The following is a 12025-nucleotide window of genomic DNA, read 5'->3' on the forward strand; positions in this document are numbered from 1 at the left end:
TGGAGAAGTTAGGACTGTTTTCCTTGGAGAAGAGATGGCTGAGAAGAGATTTGATGGTGGTATTCAAAATCATGAGGGGTCTGGACAGAGTAAATAGGGAGGAACTGTTCCCACTCATGAAAGAATTGAGGACAAGAGGGCACAGATTTAAAGTAATTGGTAAAAGATGCAAAAGTAATATGAGAAGAAACTATTTTAGACAAGTGATTAGGGTCAAGAGTGACTGCCTGAGAGTGGGGTGGAGGCAGATTCAATTGAAGCATTCAAAAGGGAATTAGCCTGTTATCTGTAAAGGAAGAACATGCAGTGTTACAGGGAGAATGGGGAATTTTTAAAAAATTCATTCATGAGATGTGGATGTTACTAGCTAGGACAGCATTTATTAGCCTACCCCTAATTGCCCTTGTTCAGAGGGCATATAAGAGTCAACCACATTGCTATAGGTCCAGAGTCACATGTAGACCAGACCAGGTAAGGGCAGCAGATTTTCTTATCTAAAGATTAGTGAACCAGATGGTTTTTTTTACAACAATTAGCAATGGTTTCGTGGTCATCATTGGTGAGTTCAAATTCCACCACCTGCTGTGGTGGGATTCAAACCTGGGTCCCCAGAGCATTACCCTGGGTTTCTGGATTACTAGTCCAGTGACAATACCACTAGACCACTGCCTCCCCAGGTGAGTTGCTCATTATGAGGGCTGCAGCAGACATGATGGGTCAGATTACCTCCTTCTGCACTGTCGCAATTTTGTGAACTGAAACAAAAACAAAAATAGCTGGAAAAGCTCAGCAGGTCTGACAGCATCTGCGGAGAGGAACACATTTGACGTTTCGAGTTCGAATGACTCCTCATCAGAACTAAGGAAATAGAGAAATGAAGTGAAATATAAGCTGGTAGAGAGGGGCGGGACAGGTAGAGCTGAATAGAGGGCCAGTGATAGGTGGAGGCAAGGAAGAGATTGCCAAAGATGTCATAGACAAAAGGACAAAGAGGTGTTGACGGTGGTGATATTATCTAAGGAATGTGCTAATGGGGACATTAAGGGCAGCAAGCAGGACAAGCAAGTGGCAGATGGCCCTAGTGGGGGTGGGGTGTGGGGAAGGGATCAGAATGGTCTAAAAGGTGGAGATAAAACAATAGATGGAAATAAATTTAAAAATAGGTGGGAAAAGAAAAATATATTTAAAAAAAATTACAAATTATTGGAAAAAGGGGGATCGGAAAGCAGGTGGGGATGGAGGAGAGAGTTCATGATCTGAAGTTGTTGAACTCAATATTCAGTCCGGAAGGCTGTAAAGTGCCTAGTCGGAAGATGAGGTGCTGTTCCTCCAGTTTGCGTTGAGCTTCACTGGAACATTGCAGCAAGCCAAGGACGGACATGTGGGCATGAGAGCAGGGTGGAGTGTTAAAATGGCAAGCAACAGGGAGGTCTGGGTCATGCTTGCGAACAGACCGAAGGTGTATGAAGAGTCATGCGGACTCGAAACGTCAGCTGAGTTTTTCCGGCTGTGTTTGTTTCAGATTTCCAGCATCCGCAGTATTTTGCTTTTATTTTGTGAACTGAGTTGCCCATCCAACGATGGAGTGGCCCCCATAATTCTATGGTGGAGCTCAGTAGGGAAACTGACTTTGAGTATTTCTCTGTCTCTGAAGCCTTTCATGAGGGCGCTCTCGTTCGGCCCTCTGAAGAGTTGCGGCGTCCACCTGGTCCATTGCGTGCGCTTTCTGGCGTGTCCCCGGGAGCCCGCCCCGCCGCGCCGCCATCTCGTTAACGGTCGTCCGCGCGCCCGCCTGAATTCGGCGAAAGCGCGCGCGATTGTGGGCGGGAAGGCGGTGGGCCACGCCGACCAATCGGAAAGGAGGACGGGGCCCCGCGTTATCCAATCAGGAGGGAAGGGCGGCCCAAGACTGCCCAATTAGAAGTCGTTGCGCGCTGAGCTCAAAACGCAGCTTTCAGGCGAGTGGTAGCAGCACCGAGTGGAAAGATGGCGGCGATTTGGTCATGTTCTTTTCGTGCTACGGCACAAGCGTTGCATGTGTGGCCTTAAAACGGGTAATTACCGGCTTTATTTTCCTCATGGTAAATTGCTGTGGTGGTTAGGTAGCGCTGCAGGTAAATGCACCGAGGTAGCGGGTTTGTTGTGTTGATTAAAAGCAAAATACCGCGGATGCTGGGGCTCCAGAACAAAAACAAAAAATACCTGGAGAAACTCAGCAGGTCTGACAGCATCTGCGGAATCTTCCGCTGAAGGGTCACACGGACTCGAAACGTCAACTGTGTCCCTCTCCGCAGATGCTGTCGGACCTGCTGAGTTTCTCCAGGTATTTTTTGTCTTTTGTTGTGTTGCTTCCCGCCTGACTCTCATTCACAAAACCAACCCGGGGTTGATTTTAGGTAAATACAGGTTCTGCGATATTTACATTGACAGTTGCTTCATGGATTCTAACTTTTTTTTCAAACTCCGAGATTTGCTAATAATTACGTAAGTCTTTGAGTTATGTGCTCAGTTCAGCTTTTTGCGTATTATTAGCGGGTTTTTAATCATTTTTGAATAGCTGGCTAATTTCTCTTTGCTATTTATTCAATACTGCATTTTCATACGCAGAATCTGTAACAGCATCTTGGAAATTGTTCTGCGGATGATTCCGTTGCTGAATTTAAGTAGTAAAATTTTGAGGTTGATTATGGGTAAATAGAGGTAGCCATGGTTACTTGGTAGACACAATCATGGTTGGGAATAGACTAAGGTTTACTGGAATAAAATTCACTTAGAGGTAAATTCTCATGGGTTTATGGATGTCAAATGGCTTTTGAGATTAAATCACAGTCTGTTACTTTATACCACATTATTTTTAATGTAATCCATTCACAATTTAAAAAATATCTGTAGCAAGTAGCATATGTACCTTTGATTTTTGTTGAATATTTTATTATATTTTAATTATTTTGTATTTTAATTTATATTTTTCATGAACTGTTTATAATTTAGTCACTAAATTTTCTATTCCATGTCAAAATAATTTTAAGAACTTAACCTTCATAAACCTTTTGGTGGGCCTTCATCAGGAAATCCTAAATATTTTCATTTTGCAATTATATCTCTATCAATTTGGAAGGGCCCTTGCTGAGGAAATTGAATGTCACTGAAAATTTGTAAAGTACCTATAGCAGGTTTCCACAGGGTGAGAAAAATCAAATACAAAAGATGAGATTTTTTTTTACAGTATTAAGTATGCCAAACTAAATGGACCTGTGCTTTTCTTTAAGCATATTCATAGGAACAGGTCATTCATCCCCTTGAATCAATTCTGGCATTCAGTTAGATCAATGCTGATCTGTATTGTAATTACATCCACCCACCTTGGTTCTGTCATCCTTAATTCCTTGCTCATCAAAAATCTATCAATCTCACTTTTTGAACTTTAAATTCACCAATCTCAACAACTCTTTGTGAGAAGAGAGCTCTGGATTACCAATGCTTTTTGCATGAAGAAATATTACCCCTGAACAGCCTGGCTCTCATTTTAATGTTATGCCCCCATGTATTGGACCCCCGTACCAGAGGAAATATTTTCTCTCTCTTTACCCTTCTCTCTTTCTATTAATTCCTTTGATCATGAATTAGACACCCTAATCTTCTTATTCTTGGGAATACAAGACAGGTCTATATGACCTGTCCTCATTATTTAAGCTGCTCAGTTAATTTGCCTTATTTTAAGACATCTTCTGTTACAATATAATCTCACTAAATTTGTACTGTTAATCTATGTAAAATGTACAAAAATCATTTTAAATAACATGTTACGTATAAATAGATGTTGGATCTGCTGGCCGAAAAGTAATTCTCTTGTGCAGTAGCAGCTACCATAAAGTGTCTTAAATAATTAGCTGCTTTTATGGAATATACTTATAATCATTGTAGAATTCACAAAAGGATATAATGGAATTTGTTCTAAAGTGAATTATAAGAAATTGAGAGCCTGCTCAGATGTTTTGAACTAAATTTCAATTGTCAGGATAATGGAAAAATAGTGGAGTCTTATGGTTTCAAAGTTCCATCATTGTGTCATAGAGAAAATGCGATCACATTAATTTGGTTGTTGGGTAGGTTGTCATGACTATGAAGAGACCAGTTCTAATGGTAGATTTAAATTGTCTGCATTATTGTGGGATTAAATGGAAATGTTTGTGAAGTAGTAGTGGAACTTCACTTTAAAATAACATTTAATATTTGAAACAAAAACAGAATTACCTGGAAAAACTCAGCAAGTCTGGCAGCATCGGCGGAGAAGAAATCAATTAATATTTGAGTTTTTATAGATGTCAGGCTGGCTCAGTTACAAGAAAAGTCACCAAGTTGGAAGTTTGTCTTCAAGCCACATGTAGGGATTTGAGCTCATAATTTGGCTTTATAATTTACTGCAGTGTTCAGGGCGAATTGTAGAAAGTGCTGTTCTTTAGATCTGCTCACGTGAAAGGATAGAGCAGGGTACTTTCTAAATGGTGAAAAAAGCTAGAAACGGTGGAGGCTCAAGAAACTTGGGGGTTCAGGTACACAGATCATTTAAAATGTCACGTACAAAAAATAATCAAAAAGGCTTTTATGCTGGCCTTTTATCTCAAGAGAAATAGAATACAGTATAAGGGATAGAGGACATACTTCAGCCATACTAAACCCTGGTTAGATCACACCTGGAGCACTGAGAGCAGTCTGGTGTTACGACCAGGATGGGAGGACTGTGCATATTATCTATCCCACAATTCGGCAGGCTGTACCATTAATTTAAAAGTTTAATTTTTTCACCAAAATGGCCAATTGTTTACCTTCAGTACTGGTACCCAGAATAAGAGAATTTAACCAGGCTTCTTTCAATAAACTCAGAACGATTGTTTATTATAAAACAAAACATTTTTTAAACAAATTGCAAGAACTAGTTAACACACAATTGTACTCTGGAAGTATAACTATCTATCTCTGTCCTTTTTTAAAAAAAATTCCCCTAGCACTTACACGCACAAACAAACAAAGGGAAAACAGATAGTCTCTCTCTGCAGAGATGGCTTTAGAAGGCAGGCGTAATAAAATAAAGTGCGCAGGGTTTCAACACTGTCGATCTGGAATTCCCTTGCGTGAAGATGGGGGTCAATGGTGGACGTCTGGAAGTTCTCACCAACAGAACTTCGGTGTGGAGAAGAATGTAAATGGCTGGATCAGTTCTTCCTGTCTCAGTTTTTCAGGTCCAAAAATGCAGACACTGTACACTCAGGTGAGGATTATCTGGCTACAGGTTGATAACTACGCACAATTTCAAGTAAGGCAGAGAGAGAGCTAGTTAGGTAGCCTTCCTTTCTCGGCTTATTCCTCAATAAGACTGAGTTGAAACCCATAGGTTCAAAACTTAAAGCTTGCTTCTGCCATGTGATTTCCAGTAAAAACCTCCAGCCTTTGTCTTCCAGTTTTTTTTTGCCCCCATTATTTAAAGTGATTGCAGTTCAAAACGAACAACCAGCCCTTTCTCAAGTACAATGCAGGTCAGGTGATTTCTGGGAAGGGTCCTGCTTGTTGACCCTTTCAAAAAAAAACTCCATGTCAGCATCCAAATGTCCAGATAATGCCATGCCCTTCCATATTTTAAAAGAAAAATTCAATCTTGAAAGATATTATTCTAACACTGGACACCACGCTTAGGAAGTATATATTGACCTTGGAGGGAGTGCAGTGTAGATGTACTAGAATTATACCTAGACGTGAGGAGAGATTAAAGAAACTAGGGTTGTAATCCCTGGAATATAGAGGGTGATTTGATCAAAGTTTTCACCACATTAAATGGAGCACATAGGGTAAATTAGGAAAAACTGTTTCTGCTAGTTGGGAAGGCTAGGACTGGGGGGCATAGGCAAAAAATTAGCCAGGCCTTTCAGCTATGAAGTTAGGAAGCATTTCTTCATGTAAAGGGTGGTAGAATTTTGGATGTAAGTGCTTAATCGGAAGATGCAGTGTTGCTCCTCAAGCTTGGTGCCAAAACAATAGATGAGGATGCTGTTCCTTAAGCTTATGTTGAGCTGTTAGTGACTGCATATATAAAAATAAATTACATGACTTAACACACATACCCTATCTTGTAATTAGGCATACAACACAAAATATTTAGTTATGAAAAAGGCCTTTCAGCATGTTAGTTTAATCATGCTATAATGGCACTAGCCCCTCCCCAACACTTGCCCACCCCTGTTTAATAATTCCAGTGTTTTGGTATCTATGACTGTATGTATAAATCTATTCCATCTGTTGATCATTCTTTGCCTGAAAGAGAATATTCTGTTATCAGTTTTGAATCTGTGTCCCACATCTTAAGACCACGATTTAACTTAAAGTAATAGCCAGCGATTTTCTTTCTATTCCCTTGAATATTGTTACCTCTACAAATATCACTTTTCAGAGGCCTCCTTTACAGGTAGGTATGCCTAATTTTTCTCAGTAATAAATGCAGAAAATGCTGGAAATGCTCAGCAGGTTTGGCAGGATATGTGGGGACAGAAACAAGCTTAATGTTTCAGGCTTGTGACTTTTCATCAGAATTTTATTTCAAACTTCCAGCATCTGCAGTGTTATGGTTTTGTCTAAATTCTTCCAGTGTTTCCTCATGACTGTACTCCTTAACATTGTCTTTGGTCCCTGGTACAAACTCTGCTTCCTACCCATTGTTTCCACCCCTTTCCCTGGCAGCTTCCTGAGGCTGAACCAGACAGTTTGCAACAACCTTGGTGTCATTTGATATTAAGCTAAGCTTCTGATCATATATCTACATCATCACTAAGATTGCCCATTTCCACTTCCATAACATCTGTGACTTTGTTCCTACCTCCAGAGGTACCTCATTGTTACCTTTAGTGAAGTTATCTACTTTGACAGGAAGAGTAGTAATGCCGAATAGTTCATAAATGATGAGACGCTGGGAAACTTTCGTATTTAGAGGGACCTTGGTGTCTTTGTGCACTAAACACAGAAGGTGAACATACAGGTATAGCAAGGAATTAGGTATGCAAATGGTGTGTTACCCTTTTATTACGAAGGGATTTGGGTATAAGAGTAAAAAAGTCTAGCTACAAACCACACCAGGAATATTGTATGCAGTTTGTTCTCCTTAATCAAAGCAGGATGACTTGCCTTAGAGGGAGCGCAGCAAACTCCCTCTCATTCCTGGGATGAGGGAATTGCCCTATGAGGCGAGATTGAGTGGTCTGTGCCTATGTTCCCTAGAATTTAGAAGGATAAGAAATGATCTAATTGAAACATGCAAAATTACTAACAGTGTTGACAGGTAGATGCTTAGTGAATGTTTCCTTTAGCTAGGGAATCTAGAATTAGTTCTCACAGTCTTGAAATAAGTCAGTGGTGATTTAGGACTGAGATGAAGAAAAATTTCTTTACCCAGAGGGTTGTGAATCTTTGGAATTCTCTATCTCAGAGAGCTGTGGAAGCTCAGTTGTTGAGTATATTCAGGACAGAGATTGATAAATTTTGCAATACTAAGGAAGTTGGGATATTATTAATGTGGGAAGCTGGCGATGAGATCCAAGATAAGCCATGGCCCTTTTGAATGGTGGAGCAGGCTCAAAATGGTCTACTCCTACTCCTATCCCCTTATCTTATGTTTTGACGACTATTCCAATGCACTGCTGGCCTATCTCACATGTTCTATCATCCATAAAGTTGAGATCATCCTCTGCTGCCCCATCCTAACTTGCCCTAAGTCCTCTTCACCCTTCACTGCTGTGCTTGTCGACCCACTTTGGCTCTGGTTAAGTAGTCCATCAGTTTTAAAATTCTCATTCTTGTTTTCACATTTCTCCATGTCTTTTCATGTTCCTTCTCTGTAATCTTCTTTAGCTCTACGGCCCTCTAAAATAACTGCTCTTCTCTAATTCTGGCCTCTCGCACATCCCCCCCACCATTTTAATCGCTTCATCATTGGTGGGTGTCCCTTTGGCTGCCATGACCTTAAACTCTAGAATTCCCTCCCTAAACCTCTCTGCCTCTCTACCTCGCTATCCTCCTTTAACATTCCTTAAAACCTACTTCCTGTGAAGCGCCTTGGGATGTTTTTATTACATTAAAGGCACTTCACAAGTCGAATTGTTGTTGGGAGCAAACCAGTATTGGAGAATTTTTGAGGATGCATGGCTGAAAGAGCTTGGTGAAGTAAGTGAGCAAGACCATGCAGGGATTTGAAAGTGACATTTATAAAATAATTTCAGAGGCAGAGTGAGCCTGCAGAGCTTGGTAAGGATGGGCCCAATTTTAACTCTAAGTGAAATGGTTTTGAACGAGTTAAAATCAGGCCTGATGTTTCACTTTGAGTAGGTGAAAGTTGGTGATTTGTAGGGTGGAGAATGAAATGTCTGTGGTATTGTAAATTGTTTTTGGAGGTGAGGAGGAGGCTATTGGAAATGTCAAGCCTTAAGGTAATAAAGCCATACATCAGGATTTCAGTAACTGTGGAGGACAGTTGAAGGCAGAGACATGCGATACTTTGGAAGGGAAAGAACTTGATCGTGAAAGCACATTTCAAAAACAGTTGATGTTAAAATTGAACTTGAAACTCCCTGTGTTATTAAATAAAACCTCAGTGTATAGCAATCCCTGCATATCCTTAAAACATTTTATGGAGTGAATTTCCAGTGGGAAAACTCATGTGCATAATCATTTGTCAATTAGGTAATTAGACATTACAATCGCTTCAAACCAGATCCCATCTGAGGTGCAAATTGAGTTTTCTATTTATAATAAAATTAGTGCATGCCCCAATGTTCAATAGCCAACAAGAAAACATTAACAGCTGAACCCTTAGTTATTTAGCAACTATTGCATGCAGTCAGTTTCCATATGGACTCATATGTAGCAAGCACTGTCTGCCTCGTTCTTGAGTTTCTTCAACCACTGATTCAGCCAAGTCCTTTCAAAGGGAGAAAGTGATTGTCCACTGCAGGTTGAACATTGCTGGATTGATTTTGCTCTGAAGGATGAGCTGGAGGAGCAAATATCGAGCCCTTCTTGTGCAGTAATCATTGTGCTGTACTAAGTACTGGAAATCCTTAAGTCCATTTAATAATGCGTTTAGTATTGTGTGGGCTATACTGCCTGATATAGTTTAAACTCTTTTCCTAAAGCTTGCTAAATGATCATGATTACATGTCAGTTTCTGTAGCTGTTGGAGTCCCTTATGAATGAAATGTCTTTATTGATCACCATATGTATGCAGGTAACCTCCCACTTCCCTTGTCATTTGTGGTAAATGGTTATTATAAAATACATGATTACCCACCTAATTCTTCCACCATTTCCAAAGGAGATTAAATATTATATTGTCATTGTTTGCAGGCTAAAACTACATGGCCAGATGTCGTCTCAGGCAGTCATTCGGGATCAGGGATAACGTGCTTCCATTCTGGTTTGATGGGTTCTGAAATGGCTGATAAACCCAGTGCACAATCTGCAGACTCTGCCACATGTGGGGCAGGTGGTACTTGAAGGGTTGGGTAGATGGGTTGTTTGTGGGTTTCGCTCCCTCTGAAGCCTTGACTTCGCCTCTGCGTGTTCCTTGATGTGCTCGGTGCCTTCTTATACAAGTTTTTTTCATTTTGGTCAGTCATAAGCCAGGGTCTTCCACTGGTCTTCCATTTTTTAAAATTCATTTATAGTTTGTGGGCTAGGCTAGCATTTATTGCCCTTTTTCAGAGGGCATTTGAGAGTCAACCACATTGCTGTGGGTCTGGAGTCGCATGTAGGCCAGACCAGGTAAGGACGGCAGATTTCCTCCTAAAGGACGTTAATGAACCAGATGGGATTTACGACAAGTGGCAATGGTTTCATGGGCATCGTGAGACTTTTAATTCCAGGTTTTTATTGAATTCAAATTTCACCATCTGCTGTGGTGGGATTCGAACATTATCCTGGGTCTCTGGAATACCAGTCCAGTGAAAATACCACTAGTTGAGGTGAGAGTGACTACCCTTGATATTAAAACAGCATTTGACCGAGTGTGGCATCAAGGAGCCCTACCAAAAGTGGAGTCAATGGGAATCGGGCAAAACTCTCCACTGGTTGGAGTCATACCTAGCACGAAGGAAGATGGTTGTGGTTGTTGGAGATCAGTCATCTCAGCTCCAGGACATCACTGCAAGAGTTCCACAGGATAGTGTCCTTGGCCCAACCATCTTCAGCTGCTTCATCAATGACCTTCCTTCCATCATAAGGTCAGAAATAGGGATATTTGCTGATGATTGCACGATGCTCAGCACCATTCGCGACTCCTTAGATACTGAAGCAGCCCATGTCAAAATGCAGCAAGATCTGGACGATATCGAGGCTTGGGCTGACAAGTGGCAAGTAATATTCATGCCACACAAATGTCAGGCAATGACCATCTCTGACAAGAGAGGATCCAACCATCGCCCCTTGATGTTCAATGACATTACCATCACCGAATCCCCCAATATCAACATCCTAACGGGTTACCATTGACCAGAAACTGAACTGGACCAGCCATACAAATACTGTGGCTACAAGAGCAGGTCAGAGGCTAGGAATCGTGTGATGAGTAACTCACCTCCTGACTCCCCAAAGCCTGTCCACCATCTACAGGGCACAAGTCAGGAATGTGATGGAATACTCCACTTGCCTGGATGAGTGCAGCTCCCACAACACTGAAGAAGCTGGACATCACCCAGGACAAAGCAGTCTGCTTGATTGGCACCACATCCACAGACATTCACTCCCTCCACCACCAACACACAGTCGCAGCAGTCTGTACCATCTACAAAATGCACTGCAGGAATTCACCAAGGTTCCTTAGGCAGCACTTTCCAAACCCACGACCACAACCTTCTAGAAGGACAAGGACAGCAAAGAGATGGGAACACCACCACTTGGAGGTTCCCTTCCAAGTCACTCACCATCCTGACTTGGAAATATGTTGCTATTCCTTCATTGTTGCTGGATCATAATCCTGGAACTGCCTTCCTAACAGCACTGTGGGTGTACTTACACCACATGGACTGCAGCAGTTCAAGAAGGCAGCTCACCACCACCTTCTCAAGGGTAATTAGGGATGGGCAATAAATGCTGGCCCAGCCAGCAAAGTCCACATCCCATGAATGAATAAAAACAAAAGGCCACAGCCTCCCCCGTGAGTCAGAAGGTATGTGTAACCCCTTCAGGGATGCTTTGAAGATATCCCACTGTCCTCCTGGGAGTCTCTTGCCGTAACCAAGTTCCGAGTAGAGCAGTTGTTTTGGGAGTCTGGTGTCAAGCATACAACAGTGTCCCGCCTAATGGAATTTATTTTGAGTGATTAGTACCTCAATGATGGGCAAGTTAACTTTGGAGAGAATACTGCTATATTGACTGCCTTTCTGATTTGGAGGATCTTGTGAAGGCACCGCTGGTGGTACTTCTCCAGTGCATGGAGGTGCCTGCTGTAGGCTGTCAAGTCTCTGAAGCATGTTGGGATGCAGGGTCACTGCTGCCTGGTAAACCATGACCTTAGTCTGGGGTTTGAGATCCTGCTCCTCAGATACTCCTTTCCTCAGTTGGCCGAAGGATGAGCTGGCACTTTGGAAGTAATGATGAATTTCTCATCTATGTCTGTCTTCATCGAGAGGAGGCTTCCAAGATATGGAAAATGATTCACAATTTTCAGGATCTTGCCGTTGATCTTAATCTGCAGTGTGGGGTGAGGTGTTTTGCTGTGGGAGCTGATTGGAAGAGGACCTTAGTTTTTCATGTGTTTAGTGAAAGGCCGATTTTCTCATTTGCTTTGGGGAAGGAGTTGACAATGACCTAGAGCTCAGTTTCTGAGTGAGTGTGCACACAGTGTCGTCTGCATACTGAAGCTCTATGAATGAGGGTGAAGTGATTTTGGTTTTGGATTGAAGGTGGCGTGGATTGAATGCTTTCCTGTCTTTTGTAGGTTATCTCCATGCATATGGAAAATTTGCTAGAGGTAAGATGCATTATTGCA

At 41.7% G+C, this 12025-nt stretch overlaps 1 protein-coding gene across 2 annotated transcripts in view; it reads left to right on the forward strand.

Annotated features, from left to right (window-relative positions):
- Window positions 1-1958: 1958 nt before the first annotated feature.
- The window catches only part of ccdc18 (coiled-coil domain containing 18), a 149119-nt gene continuing 139052 nt past the window's right edge, over window positions 1959-12025 (forward strand). For both annotated transcript variants that reach the window (XM_078560795.1, XM_078560794.1), the window contains exon 1: window positions 1959-2054. The gene's annotated coding sequence lies outside the window, so the exon portion shown is untranslated. The remainder of the gene's footprint in view (window positions 2055-12025) is intronic.

Source organism: Cetorhinus maximus, chromosome 17, assembly GCF_964194155.1.
Source record: "Cetorhinus maximus chromosome 17, sCetMax3.hap1.1, whole genome shotgun sequence".
In the NCBI taxonomy this organism is placed as follows: Eukaryota; Metazoa; Chordata; class Chondrichthyes; order Lamniformes; family Cetorhinidae; genus Cetorhinus; species Cetorhinus maximus.